A 9,381-nucleotide genomic window follows, 5' to 3' on the forward strand; every position below is an offset into this window, starting at 1 on the left:
GATGACAAAGGGAACAACGTATGTTGTTATGCGGTTTGACCGATAAAGATCTTCGTAGAATATGTAGGAACCAATATGGGCATCCAGGTTCCGCTATTGGTTATTGACCGAGAATGGTTCTAGGTCATGTCTACATAGTTCTCGAACCCGTAGGGTCCGCACGCTTAACGTTACGATGACAGTTTTATTATGAGTTTATAAGTTTTGATGTACCGAAGTTTGTTTGGAGTCCCGGATATGATCACGGACATGACGAGGAGTCTCGAAATGGTCGAGACATAAAGATTGATATATTGGAAGCCTATGTTTGGACATCGGAAGTGTTCCGGGTGAAATCGGCATTTTACCGGAGTACCGAGGGGTTACCGGAACCCTCCTATGGGTTATTGGGCCTACATGGGCCATAAGGGAGAGGAGGAGAGGAGGAAAGAGGTGGGCCACGCCCCATCTCCTCCCTAGCCCGAATAGGATAAGGAGAGGGGGGCGGCGCCCCCCCTTTCCTTCCCCTCTTCCTCCTCCTTGCCCCCTTCTCCTACTCCAACTAGGAAAGAAGGGAGTCCTACTCCCGGTGGGAGTAGGACTCCCCCCTTGGCGCGCCCTCCTTGGCCGGCCGCCTCCTCCCCCCTGGCTCCTTTATATACGGGGGTGGGGGGCACCCTAGGACACACAAGTTGATCTACGGATCGTTCCTTAGCCGTGTGCGGTGCCCCCCTCCACCATATTCCACCTCGGTCATATCGTCGCGGAGTTTAGGCGAAGCCCTGCGCCGATAGAACATCATCATCGTCACCACGCCGTCGTGCTAACGGAACTCATCCCCGAAGCTTTGCTGGATCGGAGCCCGGGGATCGTCATTGAGCTGAACGTGTGCTGAACTCAGAGGTGCCGTACGTTCGGTGCTTGGATCGGTCGGATCGTGAAGACGTACGACTACATCAACCGCGTTGTCATAACGCTTCCGCTTACGGTCTAGGAGGGTACGTGGACAACACTCTCCCCTCTCGTTGCTATGCCATCACCATGATCTTGCATGTGCGTAGGAAATTTTTTGAAATTACTATGTTCCCCAACAGTTAATTCTTCAGGAGGCTCATGATTCGCCTTATTCGATTCACCCAGGCAACACCAAGATGTACCTGGATTTGAAGGAGAGTTTTTGGTGGACAGGAATGAAGAAGGATATTGTTGAGTATGTAGCAGTATGCAATGTATGTCAGAGAGTTAAGGCAGAGCATCAGAAACCAGCAGGGTTACTTCAGCCTTTGTTGATACCCGAATGGAAGTGGGATAAATTTGGCATGGGTTTTATCATTGGATTACCCGGGACCCGTTCAGGCTATGACTATCTGGGTTGTAGTCGATTGCTTGACGAATGTAGCCCATTTCATCCCTGTGAAGACAACTTATACGAGTGCTAAATTGGCAAAGATATACATGACCAGGATCGTATGTGTGCATGGAGTTCCGAGGACCATCGTACCAGGTAGAGGAACATAGTTTACTTCAAAGTTTTGGAATCAGTTGCACGAAGCTTTGGGTACCAGGCTAGAGTTCAGTACAACCTTTCATCCACAGACAGATGGATAGACCGAGAGAGTCAATCAGATTCTTGAGGACATGTTGAGAGCTTGTGCGCTAGATTATAGATCTAGTTGGGATGACAATTTGCCCTATGCAGAGTTCTCTTATAACAACAGTTACCAAGCCAGTTTGAAGATGGCCCCTTTTGAAGCTTTGTACAGAAGGAGGTGCAGGACACCATTATCATGGGATGAAGTTGGAGATAGACAGTTGTTCGGACCAGACTTTATGAGAGATTTTGAGGAGAAGGTTAAGTTTATTCGAGACGGACTCAAGATAGCCCAGTCTAGGCAGAAGAGTTATGCAGATACCAAACGCAAGGAGGTAGCCTATGAAGTCGGAGATAGAGCATATCTTCGTGTGTCCCCACTTCAAAGAATTAAGCGTTTTGGAGTTAAGGGAAAGCTAGCACCATGATTTGTGGGACCATACAGATTTTTGGAACACATGGGAGAAGTTGCCTACAAGTTGAAATTACCCGAAGGTTTGTCAGGAGTTCATGACGTGTTTCACGTTTCCCGGCTGAAGAAGTGCCACGCGGAGATGGCTGACATTCCTCTGAGAGATACGGTGCCACTAGAAGTAATTCAGTTGGATAGTGATCTGACCTATGAAGAGAAGCCAGTTAAGATTCTTGAGTTTTCCAGTCGAGTTACTCGCAGCAGAGTCATCAAGTTTTGAAAAGTTCAGTGGAGCCACCATACCGAGGAGGAAGCCACCTGGGAGCATGAAGAAGACCTCCACAAGGACCACCCACACCTTTTTGCCGACCAACCCGAATCTCGAGGGCGAGATTCATCTTATGGGGGGTAGGTTTGTAACATCCCAATTTTCAATTTGGATGTTATACATAGATCATTCATATGCATACATGATTTATTGCATTTTGTTGTTTGCTTTAGTTGCATTTTGATCCAAGAGGCCTTAAGCAACTCAAGAACCAATTTGAGAGAGTCGGAGGTTTCCCAAAAAATCCAGTTTTGATTTATCGAAATCTGGTAATTGGATCAAATTGTTTTTCAAAATTCTTTTTCCAAATATTTTAGAAAAATAATGAGAGAAGATAAAATGACTTCTTCAATTCAGTAGAAAAATATTGGAAATTGAATTTTGAATTTTTGAGAGTTTATTTATTTTATTCGCTAGTTTATTTATTTATTAGCTGAGTAATTGGAACTGTAATGTTTATTTTTACTTTAGGCATATAAGTCCAGGAAAATGTTCACGAGGTCATATATAAGGCCATTTAGCTACGTGAATTTTTCTGGAATTTTTAGGCTTATATTTATATTTTTTGAGTGTTTTAGCCTCTCGAATAATTGTTTAAAAAAGTTCGCCGAACTGGGCCGGCCCAGCCGAAGCCAGGCCTTGGCTCAGCTCCCGCGCCGCGCCAACCGCCATCGCCACCGTGACCACGCCGGACTCCGGCTCGAGTCCGGGTTGGAGCCGCCTTGCGTGCCCCCTCCTCCAAGTCGCCCCCCCTCCCGACCCCCTCTTTATATACCCGCGCCGCCCCACCGCCTCTCCTCATCCCTCCGCCGCTAGCAGTAGCCATCGCCGCCGAGCCGTGCCGCTGCCGCTACTCGTCGTCGACGCTCGCCGGAGCCGCCGCCCCGCTGAACCCCACCTGAAGACCGCCGCCGCCATTGGTTTTCCTCGCCGCCGGCCAAAGCCTCAAGAACCGGTAAAAACCGATCGGTTTCTATGTTTTTTCGGTTTTAGATTAGATCGGTTCTTGATTTTAGCTCGTTAATTAGCGAACGTTCACCCTTTAGATCTGTTAACGAACGAATTCGTTCGTTAGCCTTTGTTAGCGGACGTTCGTCTGATAGATTTTTCTTTTTCTGTTTATTTTCGGCCAGGGACCTATCCGCAAATAGTTTTATCGTAGATTAGCTCCTGATCTTCAAACTAGCGTAACTTTTAGCTCGTTTATCCAAATTAGATGAAACCAGTGCCTAAATCTTCGTAACGATCCCCTCTATCCATTAAACAAATTTGAACGTTATTTTGACAATTTAAAATTTGAGTTTAGTTCAGATTAGTATTTAATGTTGTTTTGTTTGTATCTTGAGTTTCGTAGCTCCGTCTGAGTTGATTCTTTTTGCAAATCGTAGCTAATCACATGTACCTACTATTAAGATCTAATCCACATAAAAATTACGCTGTTAGAATTCGTTTTCTATTTAGTTTAGTCATTTGGTTGTTTCGATTTTTATTTGGATCTTTTTTCGTTTTCTCTCTGCATTCGTTTGCTTGATTGCTTATGTATGCTATTATTTGTCTACGCTAGATTTTCCGGAGTGTGAAGCTTGTTAGTACAAATCTCTAGAGTTTTCCGATCGTCAGCAAGGCAAGTTACACTTTGATCATACTTTTCGATACCCAGTTTTTGCTATGCATTAGTATTGCCCCTCAAATATTCGCATGAGTAGGATTGGGAACATGTGGACTTGGTTGTAGTACTTGAGGTAGGAACCTATTACCTTTGATCACCCCGGGAATATACGTTATGCTCAATTATTGCTTAGCCATGCTTGTAGACAGGGATTGGATCGTGATACACATGGAAGTTTTGAGAGATAATAATTTTGGTTAACATTAAGGTGGCAACTTTAAAACACAACTGGGTGGATTGGTTGGGGCACCTGGAGAAACCAGTATTTGCCCATTGGGAAATCCCGGAGTACCCGTGTGGTTTTTCCACAGTTCACCACCCAGGCTCAAAGGGATCATAGGATATTTCATGCCTAGCAACTTCCTTCTGTAGCCACAAGCCATTATGGGCTCTGGCATAGTTGAGTAAGTTGCATGAGCTCTTGAAGAGGTGGACTAGCAGATGTAGGGGAAAGTAGGTGTACCGGTCTACCCAGAGTAGAGAGTTAATGCTTCTGAAAGACTATGCCTCGATCTTCCGATCATGGATGCGGTCGAGTCTTGTGGGGAAAAGTGCGCAACCTCTGCAGAGTGTATAAACTAATCATGGTTAGCCATGTCCCCGGTTATGGACATCTTGAGTATCTAGAAGTTTATATTATTGTTGATCTCATCACTCTTTAATAAATGAATTGGGTTTAATGAAGATACTTGATTAATGTTGGGATTTGAGTTGGAGGAACCTTCTCAAATATTGGTTTAACTTTGTAGTAAATAAAATTTATTCCTTTGTTGTAGGGAAAAACTAGCTTTATGCAAAACTTTAAACTTAGAGCCTCCACCAGCCAAGTATGCATGTAGATGTAGTTTCTTGCATTCATTTGCTCTACAGTGTAACTCTACCAGCATATTCCATGTGCTGACCTACACGGCTGCAACGTCTCATATTGCAGACTTTACCAGCGAAGAATAAGGTGTGATAGGTCGTTGTGATGCACTTAGCTATTCCGTTGGAGTTGATGGACTCATTTTATCTTCGAAGCTTCCATAGTTATTTAGTTGAGATGGCCTTCAGCCATATTATTTATGTATCAGATACTCTTTATGAGGACCTCGATTTAATAAGTGTGTGATTGAAAATCTGTTATAATTCCTCGAGTACTGTGTGTGTCAGCATACCGATCCAGGGATGACACTTAAGCACAGAGACTTCGGTCCATTGGGATCGTGGTCGCTACAAATATATTTATTTCGATATTATTAGTCCCGTTTACTTCAGCTGAGATCTGGTTGATGATATTTTCTGAATAATCCCCCCCCCCCTCCCCTTGATCCTCTCTGTCAGAGTCTGTCAATAGAACAATGCAGATGATCTATTCATTGACTTTCTTTGTTTGAGCAATATGATTTGCCTCATTTTCAGAATTTGGTTCATCACTTCCACTTGTGTTATTAGTATCTGTTGTTTCTACACAGTCAGGGCCTTGCAAGGCACTCAGCTGGTTGTGCGAAACATCTTCACTTTGTGTACTCGATAGATTTTTTTGGCCCTCTGAGTGAATCAATATTGTTCCAATTTAGCTCTGTTTGTTGCAAATTTGAATCAAGATATTCTCTATCCATATGATCAACAGTTGCATTGTTTTGCTTATACTGTTCCTCTACATCACTTTCATTGCCAACGGGTTCAATGTCTTCCACGTACTCTTTCCCTGCATCACTTTCATTGCCATCCCTTTCAGATTCACCAGTATCTTCATCGGGACAAGACTGTTCTTCATCACAATCTACTTCAAAAAAAAATCTTCAGGTATAGAATTTTTTTCCCACTGATCATTTCTGGTGGCTTCTTCTGCATTTTGAGTTTCTTCTTTGTAATAGTGTTCTATTGTTGGTAGTCATGGCATCCAATGGTCCTCCTGAAAATGGTTATCTTTTGATTTTTGATTAATGTCTTCCAAACGTTACCAGCAAGTGATTATTGGTATGTAAGTTTTGTTTTCAAATTTTGTGTACCTGTGATAATAAGCCTCCCTGTAACAAGGAAGTGAAGCTTTGAATAGGCATTGCCATGTCGCCACTCTAAAGATGACTCATGGCAGTCATCTGTTGCATTATTGTTGTGTAAGACTGATGCCCTACTTGTCCATGCTCATACATTAGTTGATAATTGTGTTTTCCATCTTAAACTTGACTTAAATTCTGTAAGATAGAAAACATAATAAGAAAAGCTGATTTAGTTTTTTTTCATTTGTTGTTATGTGAATGTGTCTAAGCATACCACTTTAGTGAGCTCATTGTGCATTTCTATGTAATCTTGACTTTCGTGCTCGCCATTCTTATGTGCAAGAAGTGTGTCCTTCAAGTGAAATTATGCAAATCAAGGAAACTTGATACTTATGCATATATATTTTACACATTCAGTGAACTTATTCATTTCACAGAATTTATACTAACCTTGATGCCTTGGTCGAATGCATTTTTTTGACAATGCACTTGCTTGTGTGCTTTCTCTAAATTTTTAGGCACCTGCAAAAAAAAGGAATGTTGGTATGCAGTTATATTGCATTATTTTTGGATGTTCTGCCTAAATGAAAGTATAATGTGCCTCAATGCAGAGTGTTTACTTACCATGCTTTGTTGTGGTCTCCTTACATGCTGACGTTGTCCTCGCTGCTGACCAATGTGTACAACTTTTGTTATCTTACCAAGCAATTTATACTTTTAAATTTACAAAAAATCTGACGAAGCAACTTATGCACATGATAGTATGCCTTTGTTTTCATAGCAGGTGTTTGAGGTTCTGCATGCAAAAATTACCTTTGTCTGAGCATGCAAATCTTGATGTCGTACTACTGCTTGTTTGTCCCTTGTTTTTGCAAAATCTGGAATCTGTCAATTAAGCAATGCAAGTAAATATTGTTTAGCAGGAGAAAAGTAAAAATTATAACATTTCTACAATAACAGGTAAAAAATTGTAAAATGTTATTATTTCTCTAGTTTCTATCATTGTTTTGTTTTGCAAATGTTTTTCATTGTTGAGTTGCATAATTTTGCTTTCTTTTTGTAGTGTGCTTGCGAGCACTTCATTGGAGCAATTTTGTGCTCTGCACTTAGTGCAAATTCGGCTACTATTGATGTAAGCACCTCTTGTGGCTATACTATTTAGTTTCAGTTACTGATTTTTTTTCTTTAGGTGGTGACAGGTTTCTCTCTAATTCATTATAATCTAGAAAACATTTCTTTCTATTTAGTTTCAGTTTACGATTTTGTTTTAAGTAGGGTAACTAGTTTCCCTATTATTCATTCTATTCTATAAATCATTTCTGGCTTTTTTAGTTTCAGATTAAGGTTTTGTATTTGGGAAGGGTAACAGTATTCACTATAATTCATTCTACTCTATAAATCATTTATGTCTTTTTTAGTTTCAGATTAAGGTTTTGTATTTAGGAAGGGTAACAATATTCCCTATAATTCATTCTACTCTTGGAAACATTTATGTTTACTTTAGTTCTAGTTATTTATTTTGTCTTTAGTTTGTTGAACAGGTTTCCTGTCCTTAGTTAGTTTCAGTCTATGCTTTTGTTCTTAGGAAGGGTAACGAATTACCATATAATTCATTCAACTCTACAAAAAAAATTATGTCTTCTAAATTCAGTAACTGTTTTTGTACTTAGGATGTTTAACATGTTTCGGTGTAATTCATTCAACTCTATAAATCATTTATGTCTTTTTTTAGTTTCAGAATTAGACTGTGTCTTTAGGGTCGTTGTGAATGATTTTATTGGTCTAATAATGTGTGCAATTCAAGGGATTACTCTATAAGTTTTTGATTTCAAGATCTGAAAAAGTTGAACTAAACCTTTTTTTCCTGGCCCGAAATGATCTCAAGAAGGAAATCAACAGATGGAAAAAAAATCTTCTCTAGTTTCTTGTTTTTCTATTTTGGATATGAGTTCTCTCCTACATAGCGGCGTTGTTAGGGTAGGAGGAGGGAGGAAGGAGGAAGGTGAAAGAAGGAAGGAAATGGAGGCGTGTGCGGTGCTGGAGTTGAGTTCTCGGTCCAAGTCAGTTAACGGGTCGAGCCCGTTAACTCGGAAGAGGAAGGCAGAAGGAAGCTGAAACGCAAAAGAAAAAAAGTCAGAGGGCAAAGAAGTTGAGTTGGGCTTGATCGAGTGACTTTGAATTTGGGGTCAATCGATTTCTGTTTCCTTTGTACAATTCTGTCGACTGAGCCGATTCTGAAATTCAGTCAACTGGGCCCTAATATAAAGGTCATTTCCTTCTTCTTCTTTTTTGACCACAAAGGTCATTTCCTTCTTCATTTTTGAGGGAATATATATAGGTCATTTCCTAATACAGCGTGGCCCTCATCTTTTTTTGAACTTGTGGCACACTTTATTCAACTCAAATAAGGGATATATCAAAAACAAGTTCAGCTAGAATAAACTGTGGAGGATCATTATCCCATGAGATTACAGAATTAGAATCGTAACAACATCTAGCTAACTTTTGTGCCACTTGGTTTACCCCTCTTGGACAATGAGCATAAGATACTGACCCAATTCTTTGAGCTAATATAAAGCAGTCACTCAAAATCGCCGAATAAGGACTCAGAATGTCCACTTCCCCCTTGCATGTTAATATAATTTCAAGGCAGTCTGATTCAAAAGTGATATTGGAACATCCAAGTTGGTCTGCAAGCATCATACCATTTTTCAATGCCATTGCCTCGGTGGAAGGGGCATCGAGAACGTGACTAACCAGGGACGATGAACCAGCCAAAGCATGTCCATGGTGGTTTCGGAGAACGGCCGCAGTAGCCCCGCGTCCATCCTCCATAAAGCACGTGTCCACGTTCATCTTATACACGTTGTGACAAGGTTTAGACCACTTCCCTTCAGTAATTTGGCGAGCACTCGAAACCCCCGCATAATCCGTTGTTATTGCATGTATAGCCAGTGCCGATTTAGGAGGACTCGCCACCACTTCCCCCTTCACGGATTCCCGTCGTTTCCACCATATGTACCAGGCACCAACCAATATGATCTCTTGGAAGCCAATATGTTCCAATATAGCAGACTTTTGCCTTTTATCTCGGAGTAAGCTCTCAAGGATGACACATCCAGACCGGTCTAATGCTTCAGCATGTGCAATCGTCTCCTGAAGGCCCAAGGATAGCCAAACTTCTTTTGCATGATCACAAGTAAACATGAGGTGCTTCAGGTCTTCTGCACCCCTTTTACAGATCAAACAGAGCCCAGAGACTAGAATGTGCCGGTTTGCGAGAACTGACATACCCGGAATAATTCCATGCAATGCCTTCTAGCCAAAGATTTTAATTTTGCTTGGAACTTGTAGCTGCCAAAGAATCTCCCATACTGGGTTTAAAGTAGATGGTCCATCATCACATCTTCTTATACG

This window comes from Triticum aestivum, chromosome 1B (genome assembly GCF_018294505.1).
Source record: "Triticum aestivum cultivar Chinese Spring chromosome 1B, IWGSC CS RefSeq v2.1, whole genome shotgun sequence".
Taxonomy (NCBI): domain Eukaryota; kingdom Viridiplantae; phylum Streptophyta; class Magnoliopsida; order Poales; family Poaceae; genus Triticum; species Triticum aestivum.